We start from the raw sequence: 21,467 nt of genomic DNA, 5'->3' as shown, positions 1-21,467 counted from the left end.
CAGGACATTTGCAAATAATAAACCACATCTGAGAAATAGCCCTGTAGCGATTCTCCATATTTGTAGAAAGTTACAGATGAGTTGAATGAAAGGGCATTCCAGAAAATATTTAAAGGGATATTCATGTTTGACACTCCAGGTTTTCAGTTCAACCTTATTAGGTCTTTTAAGGGTGTATGAGAAGTTGTCCATTTAAAGGTTTATCATCAAGTACCAATATGGCTTCCATTTATTTTCCTAAAGCTTAGTGTACCTGCCCAGCTGAGTGTATATATACACTGGTCTCAACTTGCTATCCCTTAATCTCACAAATCAACTCAACTCAAAAGGTGGAGAATCTGCCACACAGGAGAAATGCCACACATTTACCTCAGGAATGACAATAATGGCTGTTGATATCTCTTTCCCTACTTCTGGAGCATTATCTTCATTGCTGGTGAGGTCACGAGTGGAGGTCTAGGAATGGAAAAGTGTAGGAGAATGTAGAACAATGTGCGGGGGGAGGGGTATGGAAACCTCACAGGGTGATCCGATCATAAACTCCACTGGGAAGGTCACGGTGGGTAGTCATGCTCCAGGCATATATCTTCTTTAGTAAAACGTTTATCTTCGTCTTAAGCAAGCTCTGTCCAATGTTTCTGTGCATCCAAGTTAACACACCTTTGAAATGTCTCCTTTCAGAGGCTCAGAATCAAAAACACGGCCTCACGAGAACATATACTCTTAACTATTCCATAATCCAGTCCTCACCTTGCTTTCTGCCACCTTCATGTAATGCCTCTTCTGTTCCTTCCTTAATTTCAAATTCATAAAAGAAACTGTAACCTGCCATTCTAGGAGGCGTTTTTCAGTCTGTGGAGGTCTTGCCTCCTGGAGTATCCTTTGTTTGGCTCAAGTAAATCTTTATTAAACGTCTTTACATGTTTGGACAGTCTACGTGGACAATAGTAACCAGTAACCTACCTTGAGTGAGGACGACGGTGTAAGCGAGGGGAGGGGAAGCAGGAGGGTGGAGAATACCCTGAAAGAGACTGAATCTAACTCCCCAGCAAGGCAGGAGCTCTGCAGACAGAACGCATTAGAGACTGTAGCTGAGTTTAGGAAAAGAAAGAAGAGGAGGAGGAGCTAGATTGGTGGGGGATGAGAAGAGCACTGCAAGATGTGTCGCCCAAGTGACAAACAAAGGGCTTCCGGTACAGGAGAGGTCTGTGTTAACATGTGTAAGAGAGGAGGCGAGGAAGACTCCAAAGTTTCTACAGTGGTGTGTTTATTTAGGGTTCCTTGTACATTTTATGTAAACAGAAATGTCTCAGGGAAATTATAAAATCACTGCATTATGTTACTATGGAAGCATAGCAGTCCCACGGGCTTTAATGGTTACATATATGTATTGCATGCATACCCACAGCACGGACCTGGAGAAGCATCTGGTGCCCACGTGAGTGAAAAGACAACACTGGGAAGTCTAAACAGGAAAGAAGTTGAAGTGTTGAAACCTTTGGGCTTACTTTCCAGTCCATACATTTAATTCCCCAAGAGCTCCTGTTATCCTTTATCCTATCACCTGAAATGTACATTATCTCTGTGGTCAACTAGAAAGTGCCAGGAATCAGAAGGAGATCTCAGGAAGATACTACAGAAAGTCCTAGTGCTTTCCCTAGAGAAGGAACCACTTGATAAACTCATCTCAAGGATCATGTTTAAGTGTCTTGGTAGATTCTTTTCTCTTTGGCACAATTCTGGCATTATTTTTAAAATGAATAGTTCTCCAGCTCCGTTTATACCTAATAGCAATGTGGTAAAGCTGATCCCATTCCATCTATAAGTCACCAGCAGTGAATTTACAGTATGGTGAGTGCTAGAGCTGTAGTGCTTGTGGTTTCAAGGATACAAGAACATGCTGAAGCAAAGTTAAAAAAAAACTAAAATGTTTTTTTGTGTGTGTGTTGTGTTGTTTTGTGTTGTGCTGGAGGAGAGAAATTTAAAGTCTGGTCTATATATTGTAAATGCAGTGTTCTGGGTAATTTACACCAAGACAGTTCGGAGAGTCCTGAATTACACAGTTACTTGTCATTTTACATTGCACTGCACAGACACTTCTTAGGTCACCTCAAAGAGCAGGAATTAATGGGAAGGAGACTGCAACAACAAGTGCTAGGATAGTGGAGATCATTTTATCTTGCTGGGGAAAGGCAGGGATGCAGATAACAGAAGCAAATTCAAGAAAAAATAATCTCAAATAAATAATCACAAAGAGGCAGTTCAAAATTTTCACTTCAGAACAAAGTTTGCTTCTCTATGTGGGTCCTACAAAGGGTCCTTCGAGCTGAGCTGCTGGCTCTGGGAGTGTATTTGTCACAGACAGTCATTGCTGCCTGCTGTTCAAAGCTTTCCCAAAACACTGGTGGTCCCCAAGCTGGTTGCTTTCAGCACTCATGTTTACACTACGGCAATGTTATATATAAAGCATGTACTGATGACATGTAATTGAATTCAGACACCAGCTTAGACCAGTCCCTCAGAAGCAGTGCCATTCTTTACATAAGTTCTGGCAGGTATTTCTGTGGAGACCAATGGCAGCAGATGGAGCCTGAGGAGAAGCTTTTAGAGGACTAGAAGGGAAAAGCTGAGAAATCTGCGTCAGCCCCAAACTTCAAGCTTAAGCATGGAGAACAACGAACACAAAAACCTCCCTCTTTTCCCACTAATCCCAACATGAAAGCATGATGAAGAAGGGGGCTCATTAGAAGCTTAGGAACAACCACTTCCTTCTTCAGTGATAGTCTCATTTCAGAAATTCAAAAGCAGCCTATTTCCCTATCCTCCATAACCTAAACACTATCGTTAGTAAAACCCCATCCTCTCAACTCTCCCTTTGCAAACATACTTTCCTTTTTCACAAATATTTCCTTTCACCGCTAAATCCTCCTCAGCCTCCTCCATCTCTGCAAACAAGCCTTACCTCTCCCCAAAGCCCCACACCCATTGGCAAATATCTCTAGACTCTCCTTCAAATATCCCCTCCTCCCACAGTTGCTGCAAGCATCCCTAAACACGGACCTTCCATTGTCTCAGCGTCCAGCGCTGCAGAATTTCCTCATCTCCCACTCACATCCTGGATTCCTAAACTCTGCTCCTTTAACACTTCCTCCACACTCAAGATTTTATATCCCAGTGCAGAGAAAGCGGGGGGGGGGGGGTTCTGTCAGTGGACATAGTACTCTTATTGTTCTTTTCGCAAATAAATATAGCAGCAAATGAATTCCACTCCTCTTCCTTTGTGCCATGTCCTCTGTCATTTAAGGTTCGTCCCATTTGAACAAAATTATTATCCACTAGAGATCATAGGTAGGTTGGTAATCTCCAAGGGGGATATTTTCATTTCTCAAAAAGTTCCTCAAAATGCAGTTTCACAGACATAAATGTATTTTAATAGCAGAATAATGGCTGTTTTATTCTTGCAGAATGAGCTTCTTACAACAGGAGGCTGAAAATCTTACTGTGTGTAGACACACACACACACAGATGCTCACAGACAGACACGCAGAGACAGACACATACTGCCCACAAGCCTATAACAGTCTAAAACGCACCAAGGCTTTCTGAGCAAGCCGGAGGAGGATGGCTCTGCAGGACCCAGGCAATTCAAGGCACCCTCAGTATTCGCCAGGCGTTTCCAGGTGATGTACAGCAGGTCGGGGAGAAAGGTGAGGGCCTCTGTCATGTCGATAGGATAGTTTGGGACACTGATTACACAACTATCTTTTGTTTTTGCTTTTGAAATTCTACTGTATTACATCCTGAAAACATGTCAAAGAAGAGGTAAGGGAAACCATGAGGGAGAGAATGGAAGTAACACATGATGCCCCAGGGAGAGAGGAGCCCAGAAGGGAGTGGTGAGTGATGGGAATGATGCGAACATCCAACTCAGATGGAAGAAGTGAGGGAAAAAGCAAAAAAACAACAACAATTGAGCTTGTCCCTATCGCAATAAAGGAGGCTAACCCCACACGACCATTCCCTTCTGTCATCTCTCGCTGGATTGAAGCCTAAGCTTTGTCAGAAACAAGCACTCCAGATGGTATTCAAAGGTTCCTAAAAGCAATCACAATCAACGGCAATACTTCCAACGAGGATCTTTTTCTTTTCAGCTTTACAACTGATTTTTAAAAATGAACTCAGCTGCCTTGAAACTTAATTTTTATATTTTGCTACCTTTACAATTTTTTTTTTATTTTTCAGTTACAGTTGACATTCAACACCATTTTACACTAGTTTCAGGAGTGCAGCGCGTCAAGCAAGGATCTCTATCTCCAGTGATCAGAGGCTACTTTTAAGTAAGTCTAGATTGTTTTATATTAGGACTTCTTAGGAATCTTAGAGGAATCTTAATGAAGAGGGCAAAACATCAATTCTAGGGATTAAAATAAATGTGTGCCAGTCCCCTGAGTACAACTTGTCTGCACGATTTAAAAGGTTCTTAAGACCATCCAAGGAATTTCGGTGCATGTTTCCTGCGATAACTCTCTTCAGCCGGCGAGGAAGGCAGGGGACGGAGGGCAGAAAGCAGAAGAAACCTCCAAAAACATTAGGGTCGTTCAAAATTCTCTTCCCGCTTGCAAAATTCCTGCTTTTACCTAAATAATTAAGATGAGACTTACCTATTGGAGTCACATTTGTGTTAATATCATCATTAAAGCCGCGTTAGCAATACTTAAAGAAGAAACCATGTTAACTCAGTAAGTATTTCATATATATTGTAAATTAAGTTCAACACAATGATGTGGTAGGAAAGTTCTCAAATTAAAAGCATGCTGTCTAGCCCTGGCTGGTTGGCTCAGCGGTAGAGTGTCGGCCTCGCGTGCGGGGAACCCGGGTTCGATTCCCGGCCAGGGCACATAGGAGAAGCGCCCATTTGCTTCTCCACCCCCCACCCCCTCCTTCCTCTCTGTCTCTCTCTTCCCCTCCCGCAGCCAAGGCACCATTGGAGCAAAGATGGCCCGGGCGCTGGGGATGGCTCCTTGGCCTCTGCCCCAGGTGCTAGAGTGGCTCTGGTCGCGGCAGTGCGACGCCCCGGAGGGGCAGAGCATCGCCCCTTGGTGGGCAGAGCGTCGCCCCCTGGTGGGCGTGCCGGGTGGACCCGGGTCAGGCACATGCGGGAGTCTGTCTGACTGTCTCTCCTCGTTTCCAGCTTCAGAAAAATACACACACAAAAAAATTAAAAGCACGCTGTCTCCTGTTACATAAAATGCAAGGGACAGAGTATCAAACATCATCACAGAGATGCTTAAATCTAGAATATGGGGAGGTCTACAGAAAAAGAAATAAAAACCCACCAATGTCTTCAACCAGCAAGTGGCAAGGAAAAAACAAAAACAAAAGAAAGAGGGAACTGTTTTAGATTAAAAGATACTCTAAAGAGGTACTAATTAAATGCAATGTATAGCCCTTGTTTGGATCCTGTTTTGAACAATCCAACCTTTTAAAAAATGCATGAGACAGGGAACCTGAACACAGACTAGAGAAATAGATAATAATTACTGTTGTTTAGGTGTGATAATGATATAGTTGTTTTCTTTTTTTAATCTTAGTCTCTTAGATTTATAAATGATATATTATGGTGTTTGGAATTTTCTTCATAACAATCAATGTGTGGGGGTAAGTAAGGTGTACAGATGAAATAAAATTAGCACAGGCAGATAATTAATAACGCTGAATGATGGATACATGGGGTTTCACTACATTATTCTTTTAACTTCTGTGTATGCTGAAAGTCTTTCACAAAATATTTAAAAAGTAAAAGATGCATATGCATTCTGATACTCAAAATGAATAAAAAATATACAGGTAGCTAATACTGACTTGAGAACTATAATAGCTCACTTTACAAAGAATGAGGTCATAAAAGAGGCCCCTTGCTGATTTTTCTTAAGGTGTAAAACAATAACCCTTTATTATACTGAATTAAGCTCCTAAAAATTAATATTTTTTTAAGTACCTGGGAGAAATTTGAAAGGAAGTGCATTATCCAGATTACAAGTATCAGGCCATTATATTTGAGATACTTAAAAGGCCAGGGGGGTAACTAAACTTCACCACTTAGGAATGCCTGAATAAAAAGCATCTTTTCAGAAAGCTAACATGTAAAGTATTCACAAAAAAAACTGCCCAACCTGTATATCTTGAAGAATTTCAGTCTCAAAAAGCGTTAAAACATACATCTATCTTTTACATATTTTGTAGATTCTACAATAATGTTAGTGCTTTTCTCAAAGTGGGGGAATTCTTTAGGTAGGAAATTATAGACCCCTATTTTCAGAGTTCTTTTCACTAGAATCCTAAAAAGTTGTAGCTCCAGATAAAGATTTCTAAAATGTTTGCAAATAAAACAAATGTTTCCAGATAGTTCTTGCTCCTGATCGTTGGTATAATTCATCCCTGATTTAAGATGACGCTGACTGTAGACCTGGGAGAACCCCCTCTATTCTGTGATCACCACAGTGAAGATGGAGTTAGAGCAGTGGTGAGTCCCAGAATAACTACGCTGGAGGTCTTCACCTCTGTGTGCCCTGTACTTCAGATTCACTTCCGAAGCAGAGGGGTATTCCAGGAAAAAGAATCCTTCAAGCTCAAACTCAATTTCAAGAAAGAAAAATATTGGCCCTGGGATCACATGGGGATAAATAAGCTTTCTCTTGACCCTAAGACCACCACTATTGGCTTGAATTGAAAGCTTAGTCTTTGGAAGTAAACTCTGATCTTTCCACTACCCTGTCCTCATTTCACACTACTGATCAAAATACACTGTCTTGCCCTGGCCAGTTGGCTCAGTGGTGGAGCGTCAGCCTGGCGTGCAGAGGTCCCGGGTTCGATTCCCGGCCAGGGCACACAGGAGAAGCGCCCATCTGCTTCTCCACCCCTCCCTCTCTCCTTCCTTTCTGTCTCTCTCTTCCCCTTCCGTAGCCGAGGCTCCATCGAAGCAAAGATGGCCCGGGCGCTGGGGATGGCTCCTTGGCCTCTGCCCAGGCGCTGGAGTGGCTCTGGTCGCAACAGAGCGAAGCCCCAGAGGGGCAGAGCATCGCCCCCTGGTAGGCAGAGCATCGCCCCTGGTGGGCGTGCCGGGTGGATCCCGGTCGGGCGCATGCGGGAGTCTGTCTGTCTCTCCCCGTTTCCAGCTTCAGAAAAATACAAAAAAAAAAAAAAAAATACACTGTCTTAGGAGTCAACTTTTATTAAAGAAACATTTCCCAAACCCAAACAAGCTACATTCCCCATTCCCTTACCGAATATCTGTAAACTGGAAATAGTCATGGCATAAGTTGGCTCAGGACAGATGAAACAGACACAATTTGGCCATATTGTCCATGGCCATGTTTCTCCTTTAAACTCAAGAATTGAGTGAATGGGTTTCAAAAATACTACAAAGTAAACAAAACATGAAATAATGATACAATTTCTTTATTACAGGGGTCTCCAAACTTTTTACACAGGGGGCCAGTTCACTGTCCCTCAGACCGTTGGAGGGCTGCCACATACAGTGCTCCTCTCACTGACCACCAATGAAAGAGGTGCCCCTTCCGGAAGTGCGGCAGGGGCCGGATAAATGGCCTCAGGGGGCCGCATGCGGCCTGAGGGCTGTAGTTTGGGGATGCCTGCAATGGTTCATTAAGCAAGTGGGTGTTATAAGACACTTAAATTTTCCCATTCCTGCTATTTACATTTTGACTATTTATTTTGCTTGGAAGAAAAAAGAAACAGGCTTGAAATTCCAGAGATCAATAAACAACCAATTAAGTTATATTTAATCAATGCTGGTTTTTAAATCTGGCTCAAAGACCTAATAAAGGAAATGGTCACATTACAGTGTTATTTTTATTGTAATGGACATTCTAGTACAAAAAGCACTGCACAGGCTGCCAGAAACATAAGTCAGGAGAGCCTCTAGTCCTTGTTCTGCCAAAACAACCAACAGATGTGAAAGCTGGAGCAAGTCACTTCACCTGCGTTCACTTTCTTTCCGTAGAGGTTTTCACATATTTAAGGTAAGAGTAAACTAGATGTTGCTTCTGCTCCAGCTTTCCAAATTTCTAGACTCCCATAGATACCGGTTAAATAACAAGGAGCGCCGGTTATACAATGCAGGAAATGGAAATGACCACAGAACAAAAACATGTTTTAATGATAAGGTGGCAGCTACCTAACTGGGAAAAGATTTCGCCCGTGCTGTTGCCCATGACATTCCAAGCATATGGTAAATTGTTTTCAGCATATCACAGTGGGAAAAAGGCCTGGTCAGAGTTATGATACGGCAATACAACGTGGGTATTTGATTCAGCAGGATGTATAAGAAATATTTTGTCTGGGTTCCTATGGCTTGCAATTTCCCCAATAAATCTTAAGCTGTTTTTGAAACCTACTTCTGCAATGACATAAGCAGTGTGGCAGCCAGACATCAGCTTCTAGTCCCCGCTGAGTATCTGCTTGCTATGAAGCACTATTCCGGCTGGGTCTGAACTGATTTAAAGAATGCAGGAACTGGCTTGCCTCTCCTGCCCACCACCCTTTTAGCAATACAGTGGTCAAGAAGCAAGGAAAAAGCTATAACCTTTAGCTATTTTGCTGTTCCAGATGCTAAGTCCATAGGCATACTGCCGTCTAGAGAAGTCATACGCAATGTGCCAACAAAACATTCTAAGATGATAAACCTCGATTTCTAGTGCACTTCAGATTTAGCAGTACGTCTTAGAAAAGGCTGCCCCTGCCCCTTGAGGTTAACAATGTTATATATTGGCATGAGCAAACTTTTTTTCCCCCTTAATTTGTCAAGTAAGGAAAAGCACTTCATCTGATAAATCAACCTTCACACACTAAAGGAAACAAATGATCTCTAGGGGGGGAAAAGCTCTCAAAAACTTCTCCAAATAACTTAGTCTGTGACTTTAGCTTATTTGTTTCTTTGTATAGCAAGCTCCTCTAACTCCTAACTTTCCCACTGCATCTCAATGAAATAATTTTTATTTGGGTTTCTCTTATTGCCCACCAACTGCTATAAAAAAGAAATCTTGCCTTTAATGCATATATAGCACAAAACTGCTTTTCAACATCTAAGAAACATTCCTAAAATCATGAAAACTACTGAGTGCAAATGAACCCCTAGAAGTTTTGAATTCCTGGATGAGAGACAAACTCTGCCTTCTGACTATTTACTTTGAAAAGATTTGAAAATCTGAGCTACCCTTTTTGGCTTTATTCACTTTGAAAAGGTAAGAATCACATTAGTCAAATGCCAATAAATATTTTCAGCCAGCAGTATTTTTTTTTTAAATCAACTAATATCTTCTCTCCTATCACTTGGGAAAAAAGAAAAAGGTTAACAAGAATGACTAGATGAAAGGTGATTATAAAAAGGTTGCTAACCCTGTTTATTGCATATGTACAGGGACCAGACCCCTTCAAAAGTCATCACTTGATAATCATTTCTAAATATACTATTTACTTATGTACTTGGCTCTGAGGTGTACCCACGAGCTAGCTGTCAAACGATAAGAACCTACCTCAGCACAGTTCAGAGCTCTGACCTCTCCCCAGAAAGACGTACTAAAAAATTCTCCTATATTTCCAGAACCTCCCAGATTTGAGGATTCTAACTACTTACTGTGGGAGGACCACTTAGCACACAGAGCTAGAGTCCATAACCACAGGCCTAGCAGCTAACTGCAGGAATGTAAATGTGGGAGCACATATATTTATATATTCGTTAAGTCACTAGGCCAGGGGTCCCCAAACTTTTTACACAGGGGGCCAGTTCACTGTCCCTCAGACCGTTGGAGGGCCGGACTATAAAAAAAAATGAACAAATCCCTATGGACACTGCACATATCTTATTTTAAAGTAAAAAATATAAAATGGGAACAAATACAATATTTAAAATAAAGAACAAGTAAACTTAAATCAACAAACTGACTGGTATTTCAATGGGAACTATGGGCCTGCTTTTGGCTAATGAGATGGTCAATGTGCTCCTCTCACTGACCACCAATGAAAGAGGTGCCCCTTCCAGAAGTGCGGCAGGGGTCGGATAAATGGCCTCAGGGGGCCGCATGCAGCCTGCGGGCTGTAGTTTGGGGACTCCTGCACTAGGCCATATGTGCACAACTTTTCTGATAATCGAACGCTGATTGAGATAACTCCTTTCTATAAACAGAAGCATGCACAGATGCCATGCTTTTTAAATTTTGTTAGGAAATTAACAAAAACTTTATATTGCCATCACTTTCCCCCATAAGGCAAACAGATGGAATGGGGGGGATCCTGGGGTGTAAGAGAAAGTGCAATGAGCAGGAGTCAGAAGAGTGGGCTTGCTGGTTTGCACTACCCTGCCAACAGGGCAAAGACTTCAGATAAGTGGATTTTTGAGGTTCTTTTTAGACCCAGAATTATTTTGTCCTTCTCCAGAATCATTTTTAGCCCCAGAATCATTTTGTTCTCCTCCAAAGAATAGATAAACTTGAATTGTCCTCAGATTCCTCACCCCAAGTTCTAGGCAATCACATTTATCTTAAATACTCATTCAGCAGCTTACAAATTTCCCCTACAATTGCCTCAATGCACACTCATTTCCTTATATGCCGGGTGTCTTTTGTTTTACTAGAGTAAAATGTTTATTTTTCTATTATGCTTTACATTCACTATTATTTTGTATTAATTTCAGGTGTACAGCATAGTGGTTATAGTGGTTAGATAATCATACACTTTACAAAGTGGTCCCCCATCCCCACCCTGATATTTCAAGTAGCCATGCCAGGTGTCTTTTAAACTCAGCACTCAAGAGGCCTCTCTCATTCTCCCTTCTGTCCAAGACAACTCCATTAATTCATGTACTCTACTCTTAACCCACAAGGATGGGAGGGATAGAAAAATCTTCAGTGTCCTGCTTTGTACCTGGATTCAAAAGCAGCATCTGCTATGTCTGTGGAACCATCTGCTGCCCCTTTGCCATGGGAAGGATGGTGCAAGCATCAGATGTGAAGTGTCACACAGGTCACAGAATGGTATTATTCCCTTCTTGGGGCTGACACACCCAGGCATATGCTCCTCAGTCACAATGGCTAATGCTATTCTGCCCCATCAAAGAGTTTTTTTTTCCTCAGGGAGAATGGTACCTATAAATTCTCACAAATGGTTGGGTCCACCTTTTAAAAAATTACATTTGCCTGAGTATCAGTTTCCAAATTCTCTAATCCTGGGCTATATAGACCTAGAATTACATCTGCTTGATGTAATTCTTGAGACCTGATAAGTCATTAATTTCTGAGTGACTCAGAAATTACACCTGTAAAGTCAGAAAGTGGAGCTCAGTGATCTCTGAGGCTCCCCTGCGTGCTAACACCCCAAACTGCTGTGATTTTAAGTGAACTCAAAGTGCTCAGTGAACACAAGAAGTTCTTTCTAATCCACGGTATATAAAGCCCCTTAATGCCAAGGAACAAGAATCTGCTGAAGGCAAAAAGGCTTCTATGACATAATCTCTTTGTTGAGCAAGAACACAACTGGTTTCTTGAGGATCCAAATTAGATTAAGAGCCCTAATCTTGTTAAACAAATGCCCCTGAGGTAATAATCTGGTGAAGAGTTGGGGGCTGGATAACTCTTTGTGTGTCCTGTGCATTGTAGAATATTACACAGCATCTGAGGCCCTGTTCCACTAGATGCCAGCCTCAGTTGTCAGTTAAGGTTAGACCCTACCCCCAGTTGGAAGAATGAAAACTGTCTGTAGACATTGGCTAATATTCCCTGGGGGGTGGGGGGGATGACAATCCTTCCCAATTGAGAACCCATACCAGGGCTTTAAAATCAAGTTCATCACTTAATAGTTTTTGTTTGTCTGCTTGTTTCAAATGGGTGACAGTTCCACAGTTAATAAGTACACCAAGACCTAATAGAGAGTCATTAGTTTTATAAAGTTTAGGCATCCCTCTTGGAAGATGTACAAAACCAGTCTTCCCAAGTCATGTAGAGCGCTGCCTCTCAGCAAAGGCTTGAGAATTAACATCCAAAGTCATAACCTCAAGTATTTAAAAGAAATCATAATGTTCACAGTAACTTCTCTAGTGCTCTCCAAATTCAAACCTTGCTTACAGACCTCAAACTAGGGCTTTGAAAGAAAAAAAAAAAAAAAAAGACCAAAACCAGTAGTTGGTTTAATTTCTTGGCTTTTTTCTCTTCTCTCTCCTGGGAAAAAACTGGCAAATAAAATGTTTCTGAAAAGAGTGCTGAAGAGTTCCAGCTTTGGTCCCTGTTCTTTAGGACGGGAGTTAGCAAGTTCTTAGCCCGCTTTCCCAGGAGTATCTTTTCCTCCCCCACTTCAAACAGTGATCCAAGAAACATCCCCTATAGTCGGTCCTCAGCCCAAAAGAGCAGCAGCTGCCAGCTGCGTGAAACAGATTGAAGCCTGCAAATTGACTGAAATGATGGCTACTCTTAACCAAACATCTCATTTTTCCATTTGTGAGAAAGGCTGGGATTTGCAAACCTCTGGGTCTCAGGAGGTGAAGGCTATGCTAGTTAACCTAAGAGCAAAATTCCACTCCCCCTAGCTTTTAAAGGAAATGGCAGTGATAAACGTTTGGGGGACTTTAGTTTCTTAAGGACATGTTTAAATTTCTACATTAAATATGTGAGGCAAAAAACAACAACAAGCAAACAAACAAACAAAAAAACCCCACAAAACCTTTTAAATAAGTAAGCCCAAGATATTAAAAGAGATGCATAGACAGATACAACTGTTACTTTTCAAAGAACCTTTGCTATTTACTCAAGCAAATATTTACACAATTGAGGGCAATATTATCAGGGATGTAGCCATTCTGTTAAAACAGTGGGAAACTCGAAAGGTTTATTTATCCCAAATTCAACTATTCTGTTGCTATCCTACCAGGAACCAAGAATTCAAGTGCTCTGGAGCAAAAGTTTAACCCTCGGAATCTGATCTCCATTTAGATCTATCTTCCCCAGCTGAATTCAGATGTTTGAGTCTCAGAGACATATCTCAAACCCCTAAATTCAGACAAACTAGGAAGCTCAAAGTTCAAGTCCAATATTTGAAAATAAGTATTTATAACTTATCCATTCATACAATGGAAGGAAATGTAGCTGACAAATATTTATACCAAAAGGATTCCACATTTTTTCGGCCTCATCTCCTTGGTTCACTCCCAGCTATGTCTGGCTCGGACTAGCTGTGCATTCTAGAACTCTTGAGAGCCACTTCGGAGCTGCAGAGGAAAGACTTCTAGGGATGAGGGCAGGACCAGACGAGAGGATTTCCAGCCCCAGGCGAGCCTGCCAATTTCAAAGGCTGCGGGCACAGTTCTCCCTTTACTTGCGAAAGGTGGTAAATGAGGGAGGCTCGGGAAGTACGTTCGACTTCCGAATTCTCTCAAACGGGAAACCCCAACCCAAGAAGGGACAGCCTGTCAGCCTTTTAATTTCCTGGCGGTGGCGGGAGTTAGCCAGGTCCTGGGCGCTTTTCTAAGTGATGAGTGCTAGAGCTAAGTTATCAAATATGCCCACCAGCCAACCTTTAAGCATCGCCTCCGCCGTGCCGAGTGCGGGCGAAACAGGGGTTTAAAAATTTCCCATTGTGTCCGGCTGCTATGTTTAGAGGTGCGGACACCGCCATACCGTAAACTTTGGGGGGACTCCAAGGCCAAATCAGAATGAGGCTCTGGGCGGTTCAAACTCGTGAGCCCCAATCTTGAAACAAAGTGGAACCAGAGCGCAGCTAGCTAGATATTTGGGGAAAGGGGTCTTCTCTGAATCTCGTGCCCCACACCACTCAGCAGCGGACCTTCTCCTTCCTCTTCCCACAGCGACAAAGCGGTTCTAACTCGAAGATCCGATCCCTCTCTCCTCGGGTATCCCAAAGTTTTCGGCAAAAGTTGCCTCGGGTCCTCCCAAATCCCGCCTGTGCCCTACACTCACTCTGTGAACCTCTCCTCTACCCCGACAGTTCTCCCCAGGATCCTCGCATCCGGAGGTCCACCCGTGCCCCGAGGTTCGGGACCCACAAAAGCAGAACAGCCCAGGCTCCGCTACCCCCCAGCCTGGGCTTTTGTCCCTACAGCCTGCAAGAGAAGCAAAAAACCCTCTGCGTTCCGGCGCCCACTCACCGCCTCATCTTTCCTCCGAGCCGCCTCTCTCCACGGGTCTCGCCACCCGCTCGCTGGCCCCAGCCCCCGCCTGCTCTCCCTTCCTCCCCGCAGCCCTGGGCTCCGGCCCCGCCGCAGCTCCAGCCGCTACGGTCCAGCTATTCCCAACTCGCTGTGCGCAATCTGCGCGCCCCTCCCGGCCCGGGCGGCCACCGCCTCCTCTCCTCCCCCAACCCTCCACCGCGCAACCGGAGGCGACCAACTCCGCCGTGGGGGACGCGGCGCCCTAGGGGAGCGGCCGGGAGGCGCGGAGCCTGCGCAACTGCCTCCTTTCCGCAGGCAGCCCTCCTTACCTGGTGCGTGGGCGCTGCCGGGGGCCTCCGCCTGGGGAGGGAAGGCGCGTTCCGTGCGCTTGGCCAATCGGTGCGGTCCCCCTCGGGCCGCGGTGGTGGGCTCCGCACCGCTCGGTGCCTTGCCCCGTCCCCTTCGTAACCGCCGGTGCGGCACCGGAGGGATGTAGAGCAATGAAGCCCTCGGGCAGCTGAAAGTTGGGGCTCTACTGCTGCTGCTGGAGCCTGGCTGTGCGTCCCAATGACAGGCTTTACAAAGCCGTGTTTATGGCAGCGCGGTAGAGACTTCCGTGGCGGGGCTTTTTTTTTTTTTTAATGAGCTGGAAGAAGGGCGGGAGGGTACTCATCCTGGGGTGATGATTTCCTAACCCGACGGTGAGCTTTCTACTTGGAAACTCCAGGTGGCCACACCTGCTCCTGACAGTTCGCCTGCGGGCAGGTACCTGATGCGTCAGAAGAGCTGCTTTGCCAAGTCGTTGGGGAAAGGCCTCAGCTTAGGGCTGAGGGTTTTTTAAATTTATGAAGATTTCTTTTCTGTTAGTCCTCTTGAAAATGTCACTATTTTCCAATGTATTTTTCTGAGTAGCTGTAACTAATGAAAACAACGTTGATGTGAATGTCCTCCAACGGGTGTTTCTGAGGAAGGCAACCGATTGGACCCAGGGTGGCCCTCAGATCCGCATATACAGAGATGTGAACTTCTGCCAAGTTCTGCGCAAGTCTCTGGGGTTACAAAGATAAAGGCCATTGGCCCTCGAGGAACACGATATCTAGAAAGAGTACAATGAAGTGCACACTAATTTATGATCATTATGGCTTTGGGCAAGTTGTTGGATCTCCCACAACAATTTCTTCATCCATGGTGTAGTGATAATGATCCTGAGGCTGCAGGGTAGTTAATAAGCTTCCGGGTGATGTATGCAATGTATCTGACGCCATGAATGGTACCCGTAGGCGCTCAACAAATAGCTTATTTATTGAACTTTTCATCTGTGCAAGTAAAAGTCTGACTTCTAATATTGGGGAGAGGCTTACCTATAGACAGCTAGGTGTTTTATAGGACTTAACCCCCAGGCCCATCCTTGCCCTTTGTCTCAAAGAAACATACAGGGATCATTCCAACACTTAAGTACTCCAGCAGTTCTCTCCCATACCATCAATATCCCCGTTTATTGGATCATCACCACCATAAAAAAAATCATGTTATTTTTTCCACCTTGAAAACAAAAAACCCTCTTGAATTCACTCCCCCCTTCGAGCACTTGCCCCCTTTTCCCCCTTGCTCATCCACAACAAAACTCCTTTAAACAGTTCTTAAGAGCCTGACCAGGTGATGGTGCAGTGGATAGAGCCTCGGACTGGGATGCTGAAGACTCAGGTTCGAAACCCCAAGGTCAGTTCACCGGCTTGAGTGCGGGCTCACCAGTGTGAGAGCGGGTTGCTGGCTTGAGCGTGAGACATGACCCCATGGTTGCTGGCTTGAATTTGAGGTCACTGGCTTGAGCAAGGGGTCACTAGGTCTGCCCCTCCCCCTTCCCATCAAGGCATGTATGAGAAAGCAATCAATGAACAACGAAGGTGCTACAACAAAGAATGATACTTCTCATCTCTCTTTCCCTTCCTGTCTGTCCCTAACACTCTCTCTCTCTCTCTCTCTCTCTCTCTCTCACACACACACACACACACACACACACACACACACACACACACACACGGAGTTGTTAGGAAAGCTGTCTCTAGTTTAGTCCAATCAGGTTTTTGCTTATACCAGGTCCCTAGAATTCATTTTATGGAGGAAAAAAACTACTCAATCTGAATGTTTCTCAGTCGTTATCTCACTTGAAGTATTAGCAATTATCACTTTCTTCTCCTAAAAATGATTTTATTTGACTTCCATGTGACCACGATTTTATGGTTTCCTTCCTACCCATTGTTTCCTTTGCCCGTCTCTTGTCTTCTCCCCGACTCTGAGAAGTGGTAGTGACCAAAGTTCAGACTTTGGACCTCTGTCTTGTCAATCTGTACTCACTCTTTTATAATCTGTCTCGTGGCACCATCTATGCGATGATGACTTTCAACCTTGCCCTCCAGCTTGGTCGTCTCCCCTGAGCGTAGGCTCCAGGCAGCTGCCTACCTGGATGTCTACTAGTCTTTTCCCACTTAACATTTTCAACACCGATATCCATAAAGCCCTCCTTCCATCCTCCAACCACCCTGTCATAACTGAAAGTCTTTCTCTTATCAGGCCTAAAACCTTGGTTTTATCCCTGACTTTTCTGTTTCTTTAACATTTCAAATTCAATCCATCAGAAAATCCTTTTGGTTCTACTTTTAAAATACTGTAAATTCAAAATGTACCCACTCACCACCTCCTCTATTATTACCACCCAGGTCTAATCTATCATTCCTCTTGATTTTGATTTCCCTTGCTCTGTTAATACTTGCCCACCCTCCCATATAGGCTGTCTTAACAGAGCAGCCAGAGAGATCCTTTCAAAACATTTAAGGCATCTCATATTACTCCCCTGCTTAAAACCTTGCAGTAGTCCCCATCTGAAACAAAACAAAAGCCAAAGTCCATAGAATGGGTCAGAAGGATACTACACAATCTGCCATTCTCTGACCTCAGCCTCAGTTTCACTCGCTTTACTCCAAGCACTCTTCTTCTAAATATATTCTAATAATAATAGTTTAAGCCTTATAGCAACCCTGTGAGGTAGAGTAACTACTGTTACTATCTCCATTTTTTAAGTGAAAAAATGAGGCACAGAGAAGTCAACGATCACTTAGCTAATAAATTCATGGAGACAGAATATGAACACAGGCAGCCTGATTCCAGAATGCATGCTCTTAAATGCTCCTTTCCACATCTCCTCCACACCTCTTTTTAAAGCAGAAATTATATCAGGGCAAACTTCTGTATAATAAATAATTCCTTATCACTAGACAATGAATGATCCTCATTGACCTCCTCTCGCAACCTTTTTATACAATCTATTAACCTTTGTCTCTTTTACTATAGCCAAGCTCCTTGAAAGATAGATGGATCATTTCTTCGTATTTTGTCAACTATACTTCAAGACATGATAGGTAACACGGTACATGGAAAGGGATTAAAGAGTATTGATTTAATGTAATGGTTTTGAAAATGACTAAATTCAGTAAACCATCTCACTCCTGATGAGTTGGTATGGTTTTTCCAACAGCTTTCGTAATGCTGTAGCACTGTGAAGAGAGAGTAAGTCAACAGGCTGCAAAAGTTAAATGTGAAGTGCGGACCCTAACATCTCAAAATGTATAAAAGGTACTAAAAATTTAGCACCTATTATTATTGTAATGATCATTATCACCAGACTTTCTTTTAGTTGTGGTATTTTTCAAATATAGAAAAAGAAATGATGGGGGAGATAGAAGAGGGTCAAGGGGTATAATGTTGATGGAAGGAGGTGACACTGTGGTGAACACTCAGGTGCCGTGTACACATGAGATATTATGGAATGGCACACCTGAAATCTATGTAATTTTATTAAACAGTGTCACCCCAATAAATTCAATTTATAAAATAAAATAAAATAAGCTCCTTCTTTCCACATTTTCAATTTCCTGGGTTCTTTAAAGCAAAGTCCTCTATTTAATCACAGGCCAGAGCCACACCTCCCTCTGTCTGCCGTTTCCTCTTGTCCATTTAGGGATATCGTGTAGTAAATGACACAGCAGAAATGGCTTCCCTGTTTCTTTCTCCAGGATCTGTGATGGTTACAATACCCAATCTCACTTTTCTGTATCCTTCACCCTTTCAGTTGGGGAAAGGTGGAGTGTTGCATAGTGATATATGAATTATTTATAAATAATTTCATTTGGAATTAATTTTGCTATTGTGCCCTTTCATTAGCATAGACAGGTTGGACTTGATGTACTCTTACATTCTGGACCTATACATCCTTTCCTGTAATTGCAGTGATAGCCTGGCAAAGAATCAGCAAGTTTTTATTTGCAGAGTGCAGTGAAAAAGATCATGATTCTGGAGTCAGGCAGACCTGGACTTAAACCCTAACTCAGCACATTTATTAGCAAAGTTATTTGAATGTTATTTACCTTCACTGAGAAATAAACTTCTATTCTGAAAAATGGGACTAATAACAACAAACTCATACTTTTATGAATTAATTTGATAATATACCCTATTTGTATAGGGGCTAGATAACATACTGAGAGCACTCCTAGTATAGTTTTTTTTTTAATTAAGAAAATAAAAGTGGCATATATTTAGGGTATAAAACATACGATTTGATGATAGACATGGATATAGTGAAATGATTAGTACAGTCAAACTAATTGACATATTTTCTCATATTATTACCTGTGTGTATGAGAGAGAGGTGAGAACACCTGAACTGTTCTCTCTAATCCAATTTCCAACATTGAATATAGTATTATTAACTATATCATGTTGTACATTAGACATCTAGACTCAGCGATCCTCCCTAACTGCAACTCTGTTCCCTTTGGCCAACATCTTCCCATTTCCCATACCTCCTTGCTTCTGCTAATCAGCTTTGTACTCTCTGCTTCTAAGTATTTGATTATTTTAGATTCTACATATAAGTGAAATCATGCAATTTGTTTGTTTTCTTTCTGTGTTTGGCTTATTTCACGAAGCATTATGTCCTCATCACTAGAGTAGTTTCCAACCGCACTTGACATTTTCCTGTGAAACTGTTGTCAGGGACATCAACCATTGTGTTGTACTGCCCTGTGTAGGTTGAGTTCCTCATCATAAACTCATTTTCAGGCCCTGGCCGGTTGGCTCAGTGGTAGAGCGTCGGCCTGGCGTGCAGAAGTCCCGGGTTCGATTCCGGCCAGGGTACACAGGAGAGGCGCCCATCTGCTTCTTCACCCCTCCCCCTCTCCTTCCTCTCTGTCTCTTTCTTCCCCTCCCGCAGCGAGGCTCCATTGGAGCAAGGATGGCCCCGGCGCTGGGGATGGCTCCTTGGCCTCTGCCCCAGGCACTCGAGTGGCTCTGGTCGCAACAGAGCGACGCCCCGGAGGGGCAGAGCATCGCCCCTTGGTGGACAGAGCGTCGCTCCCTGGTGGGCGTGCCAGGTGGATCCCGGTTGGGCGCATGCGGGAGTTTGTCTGACTGTCTCTCCCATTTCCAGCTTCAGAAAAATACAAAAATAATAGTAATAATAAATAAATAAATAAATAAATAAACTCATTTTAGAATTTAGCACTAGGATAAAATTTCTCTCTCTTACAAAATCAGTGTACTTTCATTAATTAGAAAAGATATCTTCATTTCTTTTTACACTAGAGTTGCAATCATTGTTAAGAACTATGTAAACCAATGTTTCCCTTTTATCCTGCTTGCCAGGAAGCTCAGCATTACATTTACAGTTAAATTATTGCTTGTGGTAATAAAGGTTTTGCTTTCTACTCCTTTCTTTGTTTACCTCTTCTATGTATTTTTATTCCAATAACTTTATTAGATATTTAGATTTTACTTTATGTTCTCAAGTAATATTATTTAAAAATATGAAGTATAAATAACACGTTAGCTCTTCAAATTAACCAGAAAATTAACCAAAATTAAAGTGAAAATTTATTGTTATATGTTGATTTATGTTCAAAATATTAAGAGACTGGTTCTTTAATTATGAGAATAATCTAAATAAAGTCGAAACATAAGATTGATATCTGCATGAAAATGTTTTTGTTTGTCCTGCCCCCAATCTTTTCTGTTAGTTTGTATTGGAAATCAGGCAGAAAAAGGATTCGGAGTGTGAGTGTGTATGTGTGCATGTGTGTCCCCTGTATATTAACCTATCCTAGCTGTGTTTGGCCCACTTTTCTAATCACTCAAGGACACCGAATTGGTCTACTTTTACTGCATGGCAGACTTAAAACAAGGAGTTATTTTATTGAAGCTTATCTGCTCATCACAGAAACAGTACTCAGTAGTACTCCTTGGTATTGTAAGAAACTACTGTGTTGCTTTTCATTATTTTTTTCTTTCATTTGACTTTCACCATCCCTCCAGTTATCTCATACCTTGATTTCAAATTCTCCTTTAATATATGTATATATATTTTTATCAACCTGGGGCAGAGATAAGTGTTCTACTGGATATGTCAGATATAAGCAGACCTCACTGCACTAGAGACTTCTGACAATTCATCAGGGAACAGGTTTCAGAACATGAGGAATATGAAACACAAAGACAAATTTACTGTGCATCTACTATGTTCCGCATGCTGTGCCTGGATGGGTAGAGATGGAGATAAAATAACACATTTGTTATGTGTCTCTAATAAGGAATTTACTGCCTAGCATAGAACTGTAATGTGATAAAGTAATATAAAAACTACGGTGAGTCTATCAGAGAAACATGTATCACCTACATATTGAAAGACAGGGTCTTCCAGGCAGAGGAGATAACACAGACAAGGCAGGGGCACAGTAAGGTCAAGGCCAGTTAGGGAAGTGGTACCTAATGCCACTGGCCTGAGTCCACAGTGCATGGAGGGGAGTGCGGGAGATAAGACACGAGAAGTTGGGGCCAGGTTTGGGGGAAGGGGAATTTAAATGGAGATGGGGATTTGAATTTTAGATTTCATGTCTAATACCATTTTAATTATGTCATTTCCTTGCTCTCAACTTGCACTGGCTCCTCCTTGCCTGACAAATACAGGAAGAGCCAGCAGCTGTGTAGGAAGTGGAAACTGATTGTGTAGGGCTAGGGAGAAAGAGAAAGATGATCTCCAGTCACAGAATTTAAAGACTTCAATTAAGCTTATGTCAAACAAAGGTATCTATCCAAAGCCCTGGCTGGTAGAAACACCAACATTGCAAGTTTGATGCCCAGTCAGGGTATATACTAGAAACATATCAGAAGCAACCAATGAATGAATGAACAAGTGAAAAAAAAAAAGGAATACTTTTCTCTCTCGCTCTTTCTCCCTGACTCC

General features: G+C 42.7%; 1 protein-coding gene and 1 non-coding gene across 7 annotated transcripts in view; one reads left to right on the top strand and one right to left on the bottom strand.

Annotated features, from left to right (window-relative positions):
* PHLDB2 (pleckstrin homology like domain family B member 2) overlaps positions 1 to 21,467 on the bottom strand; it is a 268,804-nt gene that overhangs the window by 104,716 nt on the left and 142,621 nt on the right. Inside the window, exon 1 of one of the 6 annotated variants that reach the window (XM_066240770.1) lies at positions 14,503 to 14,748. The exons of 4 other annotated variants lie outside the window; for them this stretch is intronic. The gene's annotated coding sequence lies outside the window, so the exon portion shown is untranslated. Of the gene's footprint in view, positions 1 to 14,170; positions 14,307 to 14,502; positions 14,749 to 21,467 lie in introns of those variants that run through there. One more of the 6 variants, XM_066240766.1, reaches the window with a different exon arrangement.
* On the top strand, positions 4,822 to 4,897 carry TRNAA-CGC (transfer RNA alanine (anticodon CGC)). The gene has a single exon. It is a non-coding gene; the product is annotated as a tRNA-Ala (tRNA).

Source organism: Saccopteryx bilineata, chromosome 8 (genome assembly GCF_036850765.1).
Source record: "Saccopteryx bilineata isolate mSacBil1 chromosome 8, mSacBil1_pri_phased_curated, whole genome shotgun sequence".
Lineage (NCBI taxonomy): Eukaryota > Metazoa > Chordata > Mammalia > Chiroptera > Emballonuridae > Saccopteryx > Saccopteryx bilineata.
The sequence above is the reverse complement of the archived record's forward strand: the minus strand, read 5'-3'. Positions and strand labels throughout refer to the sequence as shown.